The sequence below is a fragment of the Herpailurus yagouaroundi genome, unplaced genomic scaffold (genome assembly GCF_014898765.1).
Source record: "Herpailurus yagouaroundi ecotype Mexico unplaced genomic scaffold, PumYag 202, whole genome shotgun sequence".
NCBI classification, from domain to species: domain Eukaryota; kingdom Metazoa; phylum Chordata; class Mammalia; order Carnivora; family Felidae; genus Herpailurus; species Herpailurus yagouaroundi.
Window position 1 is genome coordinate 12,140,606 of NW_024412433.1, and position 17,946 is coordinate 12,158,551.

Here is a 17,946-nt window from a genome sequence, read left to right on the forward strand (position 1 = left end):
TTAAAAACAAAAAAGATGCAAGAAGTGGAAAAGGATAAGGAGACCCTCACCCATAATTTAAGAAATTGTAATTAAAACCATAATGCATACTTATATTTAAACGTCAACCCAGCAGATTCTTTTTACGGTGATGTTGTGATATTTAATACTAGGGATGTGGGGAGAATAGGCAGTCTAACACACTGCTGGTACAATATAGGTCAGCAGACTTTTCTGGGGGAGAATTTTATATCAATCTTCAAAGGCCTGAAAAATATGCCCATGTGTTCACCCAGCTTCACCTCTAGGAAATTATCTAGAAGAAAAACAAAAAAGATTTGTTACAGACCTATGTGTGAGGGATATGCATTCACAAACTATGTGTAGGTCACAATCAGTGAAACGTTAGTAGGGTAATAGTTAAATTAGAGGGCATCCGTATGATAGCATTTCATGCAGCCATTAAAAATCACGTTTTAAATGAATATTTAATAACACTGCCAAATGATCAGGACATTGTTTAAAATTTAAGAGGTAGGTTACAAAGCAGTAGGTTCGTAATGATCTCTGATTTAAAAAACCCAAACATCTTCATGCATTGTAAAAAAAAAAAAAAAAGCTGAATAGCGACGTCAGCATGTTAAATATCTTCAGTATCTCTGGAGGATGTGATTAGAGGGGGCATTTATTTCTATTTTTGTGTTATTTTGCATCTCTGTGTTTTCTACAATGCATGTGTTACCGTGTATTGCTGTTATGTTAAAAAATTAGCCCAAGAGAACAAAGACAAATGGAAAAAAATGAACACAACAGAAAAACACAATCTGAGTCGCTGTCTCTTCCCCCTGTTCCTTACATAGGGCAGTGTGGAGCTATGTAGGGAATGGAATCTATATATATATACACTCCCCAGGGACTGCTGGCCTCTTCCTACCACCTGTGTCTTTGGAATCCAGCCCTTCAGAGCCCTGTTTCATTGAGATCTGACACCTCGATGTTTTTCGAAGCCTGCCTTGTTCATATATCATAGTTGGGAAACTCTTTCGACCTTGGGGATAAAAGAGATTGCTTTTCTTTTAGCTACCAATTTAGAGCAAAATTCAGTCTTTTGTAGTGCTATTTCTCCATGGTGACCCCTTTCTGCCGGTCACTGCATTAGAGCACTCAGATGTCACTACTTCTTGTACGAGTCGTGAAGAATTTAAGGTGAACGTACCATTCTTCCCCTTCATGTAGTCATTAGCTTTACCTGAAAGCTAATCTTCTGGTCAAACAGATAATCTTAAACTTCTTATGCTCTGGGTATTAGTGAAGCATTTGAGGCTTTTTTTGTTCCTTTAGAGATGTTGATTGATTAGTTTCACAAAGTTGAGAAAAATCTCCCTTGACCCCATATGCTACCTTCCCCAAATCCACTAATCAGAGCTGAGATGCTATAATTTCTGATCTTTATATCGTTGTCCTTTTAGTCACTTTCACCTAACTTATTATGCCTTCACAGCACCCTCCTCCTGCTGGGCATCGTTTCCTTCTCAACATCACGCGTGCTCACGCACCCGCATATGGATAAGACTTGCAGATATATAGCAAAATGACAGTTGAACGATAGGATGTTTGCACACGTTTGGTAATCTGTTTGGGATTAAAATGTAAGACTCCCCATTAGGTTGCTCCGTGAACATTTATATACTGCTCTTTGTTTAGGTGACCTTAGATTCTGAAGCAAAAATTAGGACACATAATGTGGTATATATTTTTTTCTTGTGTTTAAGTATCTATTTGGTCCAGTTTACAAGGGGATAAAAATGCTTAGTTTAAAAGTTAGCTATATCGATGAAAGAAAATTCTATGACATTAGGACTGTTTTAGACAATCTTCAGTACTTGACCATTATTGTATTGTTACCCTTGTTTGGATGTGTGTGTGTGTGTGTGTGTGTGTGTGTGTGTGTATGAGATTCTTACAGATGCTCAGTCTACTTTGTGTACAAGTAGTATTATATAAATAATTCCAAGGTATTAGAATATATAATATTTCAAAATGCAATTTACATTGACCCATCAGGTTGTTAACTTATCACACCTAAACACACAACACTGAGCAGCCATTGTTCACGGCAGGTTATTTCTTCCACTTCTTGGCTGCCAGATGAAGGAATGCTAAAAATGGCTTTGTAGGTTGGTAAACTTACACTTAAAAAAATGATATTACTTATTAGAAACACAGAGTGGGAATTTTTGGAGCAAGGATTTCAGATTCCTGTGGCTGTGTTACTCATGGTCCGGCCTACTCCATTGTTTATCTGATTATAAAAGTTGCTTATTGAAAATAATTTTTTAAATATGGAAATCAATAAAAGCATCAATAAAATGACAATAACTCAATGTCAACACTCGGAGACAACTTCTATTCAGAATCTGACTTTTAAAATAGTTTTCTGTGGATATAAAAATATATAAAGATCCTGTTGAACATGTAATTTAGTATTCTGCTTTTTTCACTTAACAACAAATGTTAAGCATATTCTATATAACTAAAAACTCTTAAGAACATAATTTTTAAATTATGTAAACTCCACTGTGGCAGAGATGTTTGTCTGGATAGCGTCTGGACGTAGTAGGCTCTTGATAGCTATTGAATGGTTCTGTCTATTATGAATGTACTCTAATTTACTTGTTTACTCTTATGGGCAGTTTCTTTCTTTTATAAATTATATTACTAGGGATGCTTTTGAACACATCATAAATCACTTGCCTTGGGAGTTATTTTCTAAAATTTGATTTCCTAAAAGTGTAAATATCAAGTTAAACAGCATAAACATATTTATGGACCTTGATACAAATGAGTTTTCATTTATGGTGCCCACCTTCAAGAGGACTAGTAGAGATTATAGATTTAAATTATCTCTTTGGACAGAACATAGGTAACCAGTTAAAAGGATAAACAAACCGTGACTTTCCTGAAATCGTTTAACCAAGCATCCACCAAGGTAGCTTACTAGTCACATACTGACAGTGAAGTCAATATACCTACATGTTGACTGCCCTACAGTTAACACTAGAAGGATTTATTGCCTATTCAAAAACTGCATATGGAACACTCATAATGAATCGTGTACAAACCCTGGGAAAAGCAAGATGAAGACAGTCTCTGCCTTTATGTGGCTTACAGTTGATTGGGGCAGACTGAGACCTATGAAGGTCTGGCACCATCTGAGAAGGTTGAAAGACTTCAGAGTTCATTTTGAAATAAACTTGGGGAAACTACATGTAATTTACTCATTTCTTAACACATGGTGTTTCTTCTCTCAGAGAAGGCATATTCAACATCATCAGATCGAGTATGGAGGAAGATGAGACTAAAAGTGAGGCATGTACAAGGCATGTGTGAGCCATGTATGAACCACGTGTGAACTCCAGCAGAGGTCTTGGGTTCACCATTCAACTTCACAAGGTCTTGGTTTTTCACTAAAATAAAGAAGGATAATTTCAAACTCAGCTCCAGTCTTCTTTGATATACTTTTTATTTTTTAAGTTTATTTTTGAGAGAGAGAGAGAGAGAGAGAGAGAGAGCACGAGCATAAGTGGAGGAGGGGCATAGGGAGAGAGGGAGACACAGAATCTAAAGCAGGTTCCAAGCTCCGAGCTGTCAGCACAGAGCCTGATGCGGGGCTCGAACCCACGAACCATGAGATTATGACCTGAGCCGAGGTCATATCTCAACTCACTGAGTCACCCATGCGCCCCTCCAGTCTTCTTTGAAATCAAAGCTTCAAGGGTCTCTGCTTAGCAGTTGAGAGGTGATCTCTAGGCTACCAGGTAGTATTCCCTGATCTCTAAAGGCAGAATTTTGTGTTCACAGGCAAATATAAGATTTTGGAAGATCCCTGAGATAATAGTCTATGACTAGCTTTCAAAAAAAATTTTCTTTATAGGTGTGCCTGGGTGGCTCGGTCGGTTAACCGTCCGGCTTCAGCTCAGGTCATGATCTGACAGTTCTTGAATTCAAGCGCCAGGTCGGGCTCTGTGCTGTCAGCTCGGAGCCTGGAGTCGGCTTAGGATTCTGTGTCTCCCTCTCTCTCTGCCCCTCCCCCACTTGCACTCTGTCTTTCTCTCTCTCAAAAATAAACATTAATAAAAAACTTAAAAATACATAAAAATAAATAAAAAATATTAAAAAATTGGCTCCTGTCTGCCTTCTGCCCATTTAACTTGACACCACATCTTTTTATTTATTTATTTATTTTTGCTGATGTTTTGTACATATCCCAAGCTGAGAGCCTCTAGGGGTCAATATTGATTCCTTTTACACTATTCCTTGGTTAAAAGTGTGTCTTAGGATGATAGAATGACAGATTTATATTATGGCACAGATATCAAGTACATTCCTTTTCTTTCATATGTTTTATATTTAGTTTTTGGTGTGGGGTAATGGACGATACTCCATCTATGTCCTCTCCTAGATGAGCAGGAGCTGAGACACTTATTGGATGGTACTGAGGGGGCCAGGGATGGCTATCTCATGCCCTTGGGTGTTAATTCTCACTCACTGAAGGAACAGCCCGAAGATGCAGCATCCATTCAGATGCAGCATCTGGAAACAAAATCAGATCGAATTATACAGCTGGTTTGTCCATCTGAAGGACCCATCAGAAGAAAATCCTGTCAATGGGAGGGAAACCAGTTGAGTCCAGGGTTTAGAAGTGGAAGGGAAATGGAGCCTGAGTTGTGAGAGTGGCTCTAGCAACTTTTTGTAGGCACGTTGTCACTTCTGGGGATAGCAGAGAGGTACCATCAAAAGCAACATCTGGACCTTGCCAACTATGAAATGACTAGAACTGTACTGGTGAAGAGGATCATGGCTGGCCAGCAGCCAGCAGCAGATTTCTCTGGAACTGCCACACCAGCTCAGGGCCAAGGAGTATGACAGGACCCCTGAGTCATCTCTTTTCTAAGTCCTTCAACAGGAGACACTGTGGAAGGCTAACAGTGGAGCATTGAGTGATACCAAACATTTTGTTTGCCTTGTTATATCAACTATAGTTACAGTAGATTTTATTTGATTGGAACAAACTTCCTCATGATGCCTGGTTGCCAGGCAACAGGCGAGTTGGTGTTACCCTTCAGGACTGCTCAATAGATGGCCTTTTTCAGGAGAAGAGCCATTCTGAAGGGATGACTTGATGACAGAGTGCTAGATTTCTCTGCCTCCGGGGCTCACACAGTCAATAAGGGGAGGACTGGAGATGGGTTAAGAAAGAAAGGAAACTTCTCTTCCATGGGCTGTAGATCACCGGTAAGAAGAAACTGGCACTCCTCACCTTTCCTCTCCCACCTTAAAAGCCAGAGAGAAAGTTCTGTCTTCACACTACCATGATTATGCCAAAGAGACTGAGTAGTCATCTTATTTGCCCTTGAGTGTTTGGATGGCTCCAACTTTACTTTTTCCTCATGTTAATAACTCTAGGGCTAAATTAGTACTGTGTGTGCTAGTTTAAAGTTTTCCGTTGGGAACCTACACCATTGTTTCTGGTACTAGCTGTTCCTCCTTTATTGAACGGTAGCAAGTGTGTTACCCAGTTTTAAATCCATTTTTGGCAAGTTCTCCATAGTTCGGTGTCAAAAGAGGTGATGGGGCCAGCCTTTCTTGATTTTTATAAGAAATTGAATTCTGTATTTTAAAAGACATTTGCCAAGTGTTTACATTAAAAAGAAATATATCTATGCAAACACTGTTTGACTCAAATTAGGATAAGCTATGCTTGGAATTTAGACGAGATGCGTTGTTTGCCAGAATGAAGATTTATTCGGTATTCAACAAACATTTATTGATTTTTCAATGTTGGCCAGGAATTGTGTTAAATACTATGAGGTTTGTATTGATAAATGAGATAATGCCTGCCTTCAAATCACTCACCGTCTCTTGAGAGAGACGTATAATAAAAGATTAATGGCACTTGTAATTAATCTCTAGGTGTAAGTAAGCAGAGGAAGCTTTAAAGCCATTTTGAGGGGCTCCAGACATAAAATATCAGGTTCAGAATATCAACCATTGCAATGCCAAAGACTTCTATAACTACCTATGTGGATTCTTATTTTCTTCGGTTTCCCAAATGCTCTCTGCATATTACAACGGTTGATAACCCGTGTTCTTTAAGTCTTTCCTCGAATACCACCTTCCTACTGAGGTCTTCTGGGGTTATCAGATTTAAAATTCTATCTTTAGCTCCCATCCACCCAGGTCACTCTTCCCCCACCCTGTATTCTCTAATCTTCTTCTGCACTTTATTCTTTTTTGTTTAATTTTTATTTATTTTGAGAAAGAGAGAGAGAGAGAGAGAGAGAGAGAATGAATCCCAAGCAGGCTCCATGCTGTCAGCACAGATGTAGGGCTTGAACTCACGAGCCATGAGATCATGACATGAACTGAAATTGAGAGTCTGATGCTTAACTGACGGAGTCACCCAGGCGCCCCTCTGTGCTTTATTGCTTTTTCTCCAGCAACTCTTGCCTTTAGATAGAATATATATTTTACTTTTTATTGGTTATTATTATTGTTAATCAACTATTTTTTTCTCCCCTCACTGGAAATATAAGCACTGTTCTTATATAGTCGTATTCTAAGCACCTAGAATGGTGGCTTTCACATAGAAGGTGCTCAGTAAATATCTGTTGACCTAAATTAAGGATGAAGACTTTTATCATTTGCACAAAATTAAGGACATGCTTAATGGCCTATGCATTTTATTTTTATTCTTTGCATAGCCAAAAACTTCTGAGGGAGAAGCTAGTAGATAAAAGTTAGGCGGGGAAGTTATCTTGCAATTAATCAGTCGATAGTTACTGAGTGCTGGTTACACATTAGGCGTTGTGTTGGATAATACCTGAAGCTCAGGAGAGATCTTTGCCTTCGAATATCTTAAAATGTAATTGGTGAAGGAGATATCGATGCATGGAAAATTAAGAACCCAGGAAAATAGTATGAAGTCTTGAGGCAGAATAAGAGAAAGAGCTCAGGGAGTGTGTAAGCAACCTTGGCTGAATGGACTGAAGGTAGCTGGTTGGTGAGGAAAGTTTCCTGGAAAACATAGGGCTTGATCCTATGAGAGCCTAATGCTCAAGGTGGGCTTTTGGGGTGATTAGGTCATGATGGCTCTCATGGGATTAATAATGGGATTAGTGGTCTTATAAAAGGGACCTCAAAGAGCTCCCTTACTCCTTCCACCATGTGAGGACACAGACAAAATGGCTATTAATTAGGGAGTAGGCTTTCACGAGCCCCCTGATCTGCTGGTGCCTTGATCTTAGACTTCCAGGCATCCAGAACTGTCAGAAATAAATATTTGTTGTTTATAAACCACCCAATCTATGGTATTTTGTTATAGCAGCCTGGATGAACTGAGACACCGGCACCAATCAAGCTGGACAATGCTGTTCGAACCTCAACGGAAGTGTGATTTTAAAGTAACGGGCTATATTTTCAGATGTGTCTCCCACACTGGAGCTGAAGGCAACTCAGGGTTGCCTTTAAAGTTGGGGGTTAAAAGTGTGTTGAGGAGAACTGTGTCTGTCGTAAATCACCTTCTAAGGTGACTGTTTTGAAAGCCATTGCTCATTTGGATAAATAATTGCTAAAAAAGCAACGTTACTCCTTCATTCATCACTTTCCCCAATTGTAGAAAGGGATTCTTTTCTCATTTCTCTGAATTCCTTCTACTGGCTCTTTGCACATGGAAATGTCTTCTTTGCTTCTGTAATCAAACCAATTAGCTGTGATGTCAAGAAATGACCTCTCTGACTCAAGAAAATCATAGGGAAAAGAGAACAAACTCAGCTCATATTTAATTATTATATGAGCATCATTGGTGTGGTCAAAGGAGATAATTAACTTTGACTTTGTCCTTAATAAAAGAGAAAAATTAGGCAGCAAGCACATCATGCGAACAAGACACAGTGCCCGTTTGGGGACACATGTAACCCCTTCCACTTCTGTCCCTTGATGCTCTGCCACACCCAGCTATATGCCTCAAACTTTGGCTTCAGGCCTGAGTCCTGAAACACTCAGATGACCGGCTAGCTGTATGCACGATAATCTCTAAACTTTGCTTCCACTTTCCTGAGTGGATGCTATCTCCATGTTCTTCAGCATTGGATTTTTTGGTGGTAGAGGGATTATGATCACCAAACGATTTTTATTTTATATATAAATGGGAAGACCAATAATCCCATTTGATATTTGGCTTCCACAGAAATTATTCATTGATGGGAGCTTGCAGAAGACTTTGACAGGACCATGTGCTAATGCGATCACATTCGAGAGGCTGACCGAATCACTGTGACTTTGAAAGTAATTCACCTCCGCGCGTCTATCTCAGGGCGGACCGTCAGAGAGAAGAGGTAAGTGTCGCTATCAGCTGGAGTTTCACTAGCTGCTGACAAACAGATCCTAAGTGCAAGGGATCACTTGGTAAGGACTAGCTTTGTTAAAAGAGACAAGGTCAAGCTTCAGGAATGGCAGTTCAATTGTCACCTTGAGTCTTAATGTCCACAAGACTGACAGCCTGAAAGGCATCATGGAGCCCCCTATGTATGCTGTCCTCGAATACATAGAGCTTTAAGGTAGAAAGGGACTGGGGAAAAGAATTCATTTCCCACAATTCACATGTAATTAAATGATAATTTGTCATTGCTGCTTAGGGTGGGTTAGATTTCTGTCCAAGACTAAATCGTGTGTTGCTTGGATATAGCCTAGAAAAGATGCACTTGTACTGTCTCCACTTAGGTTAGCAAGTGTTGGACTCTTTGGAAACAGGCAGTTAAATATGTTGAGTTACTGTTAGGACTAACCATTTGTAAGCGTGTTTGGGTCTCACAATATCTGTAGAAATACATACGGCGCAGAAACAAAGCAAGTGGGGGAATACAGTGCATTTTGCTGCAGGCAAAGTGACGAGAGACGGATTATTTCACCTCAGACTTTCCTACCCGTCCATAGTTCTCATGGCTGAAGAAGTCACCATGCTATGAAGCTAGAAGCTAGAAGTCACTAGCTATGTGGTCTTAGCTATTTTACTGGGGCTCACCGCCCAGATCCGTACTTTTAAAAGCAACATGCTAACTGGCGTTTGAGCAGGAAAAGAAACTGCTATTTGCAACCAAAGGCAGGAAGAGCAGGGGAACGAGAGCAAGTTGGCACTTTGTAGGTCATTATTGCCCTTGCTTAATAAAGTAATAGATGCTTCAAAATCACTTTGAAGCCGTTGCCAACTTCCTCCAAGCGCTGTGAAACCTGATACTTTTGCCTTTAAACCATGCGTGAACGAGCAAATGGTAGTAGTTGTGAATTCATTCAGTGACTTCCAAACTGTAGTCTAAGCAGGGAATGGGAACCCAAGACTGAAGAGGGAGGGAGAAGTGGCCTCTACGAGATTCAGTGGTTGGATGTCAGATTTGGCTGACTTTTAGTTATGCAGGCTTGAACTTTACAGAGATAAACATTGGTTTCCCCAAAGGATCTAAAGGAATTAGAAGAAGGAACTTTGATCTTCTTAACAGTTTTTTTTTTTTTTTAATTTAATAAGCTCATGGCAGAGTTAAGTGAAAGCCGGCTCAACCCACATTTAATAAAACACTTATTGGACTACCGAATTTAATAGATGTGTTTTAGAAGGTGGAAATTAGCGTCTGAATAATACAAGGGTTTAGGTCAGAAGAATATTTTTCTGTGCTTGTACTGAGCTGACTAGTGGGAAAGACTGGCTTAATCCTAAGGCTGAAGTCATTTTCTGTTATCTGCCTTCCCTCTCTGAGCAGGCGGTCTGCGTGTTGAGGTTCTTGAAAATGTCAAGAGTCATTTTCAGAAGTGTCATAAAGGCCACACAGGAAACTAAGGAGGCCTTATGTCTAGAACTGCATGATGGCCTTGGTTAGAGACTCACAATCTCTGTTGTAATGGGGGGAGAACATGACAGCCAGGTTGTCCTTGCCCAATTTGCTTGCTAACAGAATGGTTGAGAACAAAGGTTGACTCCTTCACTGCTCACCGCCTGCTGAGTTGTGTAACAGGTCGGCAGTCTCAATCTGTGCGTGACTTTAGCTATTCCTAAAGCAACTAGTCCCAAAGTCAGACAAGCAGAGTGACGACTTTCTTGTGCAATACGGTGGCCAGTACCAAAGAGTCATGTGGTGCAATAGAGAAATCTTCATGTGAACACTGTTGCGGAACAGCAAAGTTTCTCTCCAAAGATTCATCACCCAGTGATAGTACAGGTCTCCATGAAAAAAATAGTCCATGTTCTGCAACAGCTTTGTTCAATAAAAGACCTTGCATGGGGAAGGAAATGTTCTCTGTCTGCACTAATATGGTAGCCACAAGCCGCATGTGGCTACTGGGACTAAGAAACTGAAGTTTAGTGTTACTTATTTTTATTTTTTATTTTAGTTTTTTTTTTTCAACGTTTATTTATTTTTGGGACAGAGAGAGACAGAGCATGAACGGGGGAGGAGCAGAGAGAGAGGGAGACACAGAATCAGAAACAGGCTCCAGGCTCTGAGCCATCAGCCCAGAGCCCGATGCGGGGCTCGAACTCACGGACCGCGAGATCGTGACCTGGCTGAAGTCGGACGCTTAACCGACTGCGCCACCCAGGCGCCCCTTATTTTTAAATGTTTATTTATTGAGAGAGAGAGAGAGAGAGGGAGGATGGATGAGTGGGAGAGGGTCAGAGAGAAAGGGAGAGAGAGAATCCCAAGCAGGCTCCATGCTGTTAGTGCAGAGCCTGACATGGGGGTTGATCTCATGAACAGTAGATAGATCATGACCTGAACCAAACTCAAGAGCTGGATGCTTAACTGACTGAGCCACCCAGGTGCCCCAGGTTTACTTATTTTTAATTCATTTTAATTTAAATAGTCCCATGCGTCTAATGGATCCTGTGTTGGGTAGCACGGTTCTAGAGGGACCGCAGCACAGATGTGTTGTGAGCACCTGCTTCACGGGCAACACAAAATTCAAGGATGCAATGTCTGGTGTATGTTTTTAAAGCTTGGGAGCTTCCACTTGTTTTTCTCACGAAGCTGAAGTGCTGATCATAGAAGCAAGACACATTCCCGCAATACGATAACACCCTCATTAAAAACCAGAAGAAAAGAAATGAAAAGAAAAAAAGAAAAAAAGCTCAAGTTACAGGTGTTTCTTGGGAAGGGCCGATGATTATTTCTTGGCCAGACATTTGCCGTGATGAAAAGCAGTAATGTCTCAGCAAGCAGACCACTCTCCTACTGTCATTCATTTCTGGATGCTGGGTTCCTGCACTTTTATCTGTGTCAGAGAGCTGTCGAACTCCTTTCCAAGCCCCATCTTAGAAAAACAAAACAAAACAGTAAAACAGAGAGGGGAAGCTGTGCTAGGTGTGGGAAAATGCTTTATGATTCAGGTTTCAACTTGCTACCAAGTCATTCCATGTGTGACTGTAACTCACTGACTTGGAATCTGGAACGTGTTCTCTATGGAAGCACTTTTATAACTGGCTAGCTTCCAAGGCTAACCTCTGGTAGTCTATTTGACCCATCATGGAGTTGACATATGGCATATTTGCAAAAAAATAGGAGAAAATGCTTCTGCGGAGTGCAGGTTGTTAACGGAAAGCCACACCCAAACACAGCAAGGTTAATTATTTAATACTGCTCTCCAAAAATACTTGTGAGGTTTGACACGTTGCAGAAGAGTTGATTTTTTGTTTTGTTTTGAAGTGTTGGCTACTCAAAGAAAAGCAGATTAAATTTAGAAGAAGAGGGAGATTTGGGGGGACATTCTGAAGAAGGTGTCTGGGGTACTCTGGGCTTGTTTTTTTTTTAAGTAGGCTTCGTGCCCAGCGCAGAACCCCATGCGGGGCTTGAACTCCCAACGCTGAGATCAAGACATGAGCTAAGATCAAGAGTCGGGCACTTAATGGACTGAGCCATCCAGGGTTCCCATTCGGGGCTTATCTTAAGAGTGTTCGCACTTATTAGCCCTAGCCCTATATTTCACTTCAAGTATTTTATTTCAAAGCTGATAGCTTCCCTTTTCTTGTCTGTGGGCATAGCAGCGGGGCCGCTCTTAGAATCATTAAGTAGCCTTGTGTGGATTTGTGACTGGAAAAAACTATGAGAGAGAAAGAAAAGTTGAGAGGCAAACGGAGACTGATATACAGTGGACAGAAGTTGAAAGAAAGTGAAAGGACAAAGCCAAAGTTTAGGATGATTGCCGGAGGAGAAATTCACGGACTTGGGAATGATAATCCTCTCCACTTACAGACACTTCCTTCCAACACCAGGATCTGAGCTAGATTATTTACATTGATTATTTCTTGTAATTTTCCTGACAACCCTATGAAGTAGATCTTCTCCCCCTATGCCTCAGTGGGGAAACTCAAATTGAGAGATGAAACAACTCACTCAAGGTAGCTTTTTGACCTCCAGGTAAAAAGGTACATGTGTCTGGATTTACATGCAAGCCCGTTGAGTGCCAAAGCCTCTGCCCTTCCAGTATGACAACGTCTTCTCAACTCCACTGACCCCAGGTGAAAAATGGAAGATGTGGGTGGTCATTATGTGTGTGAGCCATTTGGGAGGGACGTGCTGATGAGTGTGTTGGTGGTTCCTGTTACTTGTTGGGAAGTGAGTGATGAGGTGGTGAGGAGCAAACCGGGATCAATCATGGAGGAAGGGGCTGGTAGCAGTCTCCGAATTTTGACAAGCCTGGAGATCCAAACTCAGGAACACCTCTTGTTGCATCCGTGTTAGTGAAAGCTCACTACCACGGAGAAACAATGGAGACAACTTGCGCTCTCCGACTGTTGGACCCACTGTTGGGAATATGCTGGACGTTTGTGGGTTTGCAATGGCTATTTTCTGAGGGAATCCGCTTCAGGGAATGTTTTCTCTCATCCCCGAGGGATCTATGTAAACCGTGCAAAATGATTCATTCAAGCAAAATCCACCTTTTTTGAGTACCTCCTCCCCATCCTTCCACGTTCCACAAACATTGAATGAAAGCCCGTTATGTGTCAGGTGTTCTTCAAAGCCACCTAAGGTGAACGCTAACTCCATGTATTGGACGACGTATTTTAAAATTCATATTTCAGGGGCGTCTGGGTGGCTCAGGGGGTTAAGTAAGCGTCTGCCTTCCGCTCAGGTCATGATCTCACGGTTCAAGCGTTCGAGCCCCGCATCCAGCTCTGTGCTGCTCGTGTGGAGCATGCACCTCTGTCCACCCCTCTCTCTGCCCCTCCCTATTTTCTCTCTCTCTCACAAAAAGTCAAGCTTTGATTTACTTAATCTCCTATTTTAATACCCCTTTAATACCACAACACGGCGTGGCACTAAAACGGTACGTGAAGGAAGTGAGAGCATTTTCCTTGCAGTGTATTTATAACTTTCTCGTCCATTTAGGTCTTGACAGGGCAGAGTAGAAAACTAAATATAACCAGCATTTGTATTTTTCCCGCATAAGCCTGTTGGGCATTGAAAAGGAAGGACGGGAACCCAAGTTTTGTGAGAAAGGCTTCCAGTGTTAATGAGCAGCTGTATGTATCTCAGGGAAACAGTTTGTAACTAAAAATAGAGTCTATCTAACTATAGCAACTCAGAGCATTTAATACCCAGATTCTACACGGGCAGAACTGAATTCTGAACTGAATTCCAAACGCGTGTGATTAAGGAGGGTGGGATGGGTAGCGTTGAAGGGATCAGAAGAACTAGGGCCCCAAATCCAGGGTCCATCAATCCCTTCATGAATTTCAATCAAATATGCTTAGTCCTTTCAGGTGAGATTTTCTGAGTCTGCAAGACAATTAGAAATCAGTTCCTAACAATGAAGCTAAAAGAAGAAAGAGAGCACCCAGGCTATTTTTAGCACACTTCACCAAATTGTTTTTCTTCTTCTTCCTTTTTTTTAAATTTTTTTTAAAGCCAAGAGTAAGTAGAAAGAAGGGAGTATAAATACTTAGAGGAAAAGGTAACAGACGTTTCTTGGCGCGTAGCCATAATTTCCAAGGATTCCAGGTATGTCCAGAGCATTGAGGATATTCGTTTTAAAATGGCCATCTCTGTTATTTTATTAATATTTGTAAAATTCAGATATCCGGAAAGTACTACCTGAACTGAATTAGAAAATTTCAAGAGGTACTTTTTGTTATTAACCAGGGCTGTGGACTGAATCGTCCACCCCACCCCCACCCCATTCATATGTTGAAGCCCTAACGCCTAAGGGGACCACATTTGGAGGTGGAGCCTTTGGGAAGCAAAGCCGTCTAGATAAGCTCTTGGTGGTAGGGTCCTCGTGATGGGAATGGTGCCCTCATCAGAAGACACACCAGAGTGCTTGCTCATTCTCTCTCTCCCTCCACTATGTGAGGACACAGTGGAAAGGGGCCATCTGCAAGCCAAGAAGAGATTCCTCATCATGAACCAAATCTGCTGGCATTTTGATCTTGGACTTCCCAGCCTCCAGGACTGTGGGAAACCAATGTCTGTTGTTTAAGCCACCAAGCCTATGGTATTCTGCTATAGCAGCCAGGACAGTGAATACAACTAGCATTGTCATTGTTGTGTTGAAAAGATAAGTTGTATGGTTATTGTTCAGTAATCCAGGAATGACCCACCAAACATTTTTGTTCCTCTCCATATTCTTTTCTCCTTCCTCCATGATGAATGAAATCTTTTGGAAATGCCAGCAGGTTAAAGATTGCTCCCAATACATGTTCTGATCTGCACTGGTCCTCACTTGATAAAACATTTCTACCATGTGTAGACTTAAAATGTTTAATTAAAAGGCAAAACCCTCAAAGTTAAGCATTTCTGTGTCTTTGGCGGTATAATACCGGGAGGAGGAAGAGGGACACTGCCAATGTTTAAATGACTAATAGCCACATCTTTGTTTTGAAATAGAATTGTTATGTTCTTGGCCATGGAGGATGACCCGGTTCCATATATACCTGTAAATACATTAAGGAAATAAAACTTCCCGTATGGAAGGATTTTGACTATGGTAATGTCTACTTACAATATAGTTGGTGAGTTCCTTCCTTGCAACGACAACAGATTAACTTGAGAAATGAAAATGTAACAAAATTTTAAAAAGAATACAATCATTCTTGAATCTTTCACACACATGATCTCATTTGTATTTGTATTGGGGGTCAAATTATAGTGGCAGATATCATTGTGTCCTGTTACTGATGGAGAAACCCAGTCAGGAAAGTTCAAGTAAAAGGATACTTTATTCCTCTCTGTTGGATGCTTTCTCAGAAACTTTAAAATACTAGCTTTCCATTTCCAGAGGACTTAGATCGACCATTCTCACAAACTCTGTTGACGCACTTTTCTTGCAGTGATGAAGGGTCCAGAGCCGAGGAAGAAATTCCATTGCTATTCTCAGATGTATATTCCCAAACATGGGTAAAAACAAGGAAGCATTTATAGCGCTGTGTATTGTTGAAGTCCTCTTGGGTAAAAATGGAATAAAACAAAACAAAATAAAACAGAATAAAAACATTGCGGGCAACCTCCTTCCAGCAATTGCAGACACGTACGTCGGGTAGGACTGGATGACTTTTCTCAGTCTGTTCCCAGGTTGTTTTAAGTGCAATGTGAGTAACAGATCAAACCATATGAAATTGTTAGTTTTGCGGGTCAGAAATGGCCAAATTTTGGCCATTTCTTAGAGTCATACTTAGAATGGATATTTCTCGGTTTATATTGCACAGGTTGATTATAAAATTGATCAGTAGTGGTTCTTTCTTCTCTCCCTCCTCCTTACTCCACTACAATGATTAGTTGACATTTCCATGTGCTACACTCACTGGATGTATTCAGACTTTATGGAAACACCGAATTAGGAGTGGGGGGAAGATGATTTTTATCATTGTAAGAATTAAGAGCCCTTGGCGTAGATAAAATGGGCCATAGGCAACATTTTATTCCCTGGCCAGAGGAGTGCAGCTCTCTCTTAAAGAAAGGGTGAATGAAGTTACCTCTCTTATAAGAATAACCTAGAAAAGGCTCTGACTTATTAAAGCACTCCATCATTTTCCAACATCAGTAATGAATTATTTCCAGTGTGCTTCATGACTAGTATACATGGTGTCCTGACTCCATGGACGAGAACCCTTAGCATTGCCTAAGAGTCTGTGGGAACAAAAGGGTTAAACTCTGAAGCTTTGAGCCTGTGCCCCATGGAGCATGTATAATGGGGTGCCCAGGGAGTATCAGGATGACCAGGAGCTCCACTTGTCTGGGAAACCTCTTTCCGTTTGGATCCAGCTTGGAAGTTATAGTCAGTTGCTTTAAAAACCTTCCCAGATGCTGCAGTCCTTTGGGGGAGGCTGGACGGAGGAGTCTCAGTGGCCAAGATCACTCAAGGTGCAGAGTACAGGCAGAGCCGGGGGGCCTCACAAGCGAACCAGCAAGCACATGTCAGATCGGAGATGGCCTTTCAGAGGGCGTTGAATGAAAGCAACTGGCATGGCACTAGGGTTGATAGACTGCTCACCCCAAATCACCACTGAAAGCATTGCAGACTGAGAATCATTTGTAGCTGATATGAAATATCTTGCCACAAAGAAACAGCTCACCAGTGAGGATACGTTTAGAACCCCCTTGAAATGAGTCTTCAGGAGACAGAATTGGGACTCCAACAGCGGGTGAGGGTGGGGACAGACTCGGCCGGGGACAGGCTAAATCTTACCTGGTAAGAATTTCCACCTATCCTTCAGTAAGAAAGGAATTCACTTAGAAAAGAATACCAGAACTTCACGAAACAGTGTTTGCAGTTTGTTTTCTGGGTATAGTGTGGCAGCTGTGGTCTAGCTCGTGTGTGTGAGCACATGCTTATACTGATGAGTAAGTCAATCTCTCTAGTTTTTTATTTCATAGCGTGAGTTTGATCGCGTTCAACGGACTCTTTATAAAGTATCGAGTGAAAGAGCCTGTTCCGATATTTTTAGACATGTATGTACTGGGCAGAATCAATTGATAAGTTCACAGGAGATTTAGACTCTTGGAGGAGGCAGACAAGACAGAGTTCTCCTTACAGAGTGCCCAGAAAAGGCTTGTTGCAGTCTGGGCTTATCCCCAGATACACCCGGATACACCACACGTTCTCATGCTCACCAGCTCATTGTTTATATTTGGCAGAGATAGGGAAGGAAACCCATTTACATACATTTTTCCGAGTTTTGGGATAAAGGTAATTAAATTCTAAAGGCCTTCAAAATAGGTATATAAATGAGGAGAACTGGATATTATGATGATTGTAAAAAGGGACAAAGGCTTGAATCTTAGGAGCAAATATCTGTGCTGTTAATGAAATAATAATAATAAGAAGAAATTCCCAAAGAGAGGCTAGTATAAGACATTAAATGCACATGAAGACTTTAAGACCAGGTTGGCATTAGATCATTAGGGTTTTGTTTTTGTTTTTTTTTTCTCTCTTAATGTCAATTTCTCCTGGTTGGACAATGAGAGTTTTGTGAGGGGAAGAAAAGTGTGAACTCTACTTGGTCATGGACACTCAGGGTGATGCAGAGTCTTTTGCAAACTTCCCTGCGTAAATATGCAGTTCAAATACAAAGTGGTATGTCTGAAATGAGAATTTCTAAATCTGTTTATTATCACTTAGATGTGAAGCACCCCTCATAGTTGGTACCTGCAGTTTCCTTCCTGTTTCCCTGGGAAGAACTAGCATATTTCTCTGCGCAGAAAGCAGAATTTGATGCGGGGCACAGTATTCAGGCATCAGCAAGTCACAGAACTGCCAGTGGCCATAATTAGGAATATTCTTGTGTGACGGTCCTCAAAGGCATGCATTTCAAGAATCCCTAAAAATACTTCTGGATCAAGGCAGGGCATAAATACATAAAGCAAAAGTAAAAAGACACATTTAACACTTTTGCCTAGTTGAAGCAAATCGTGATCAGAAAAGACA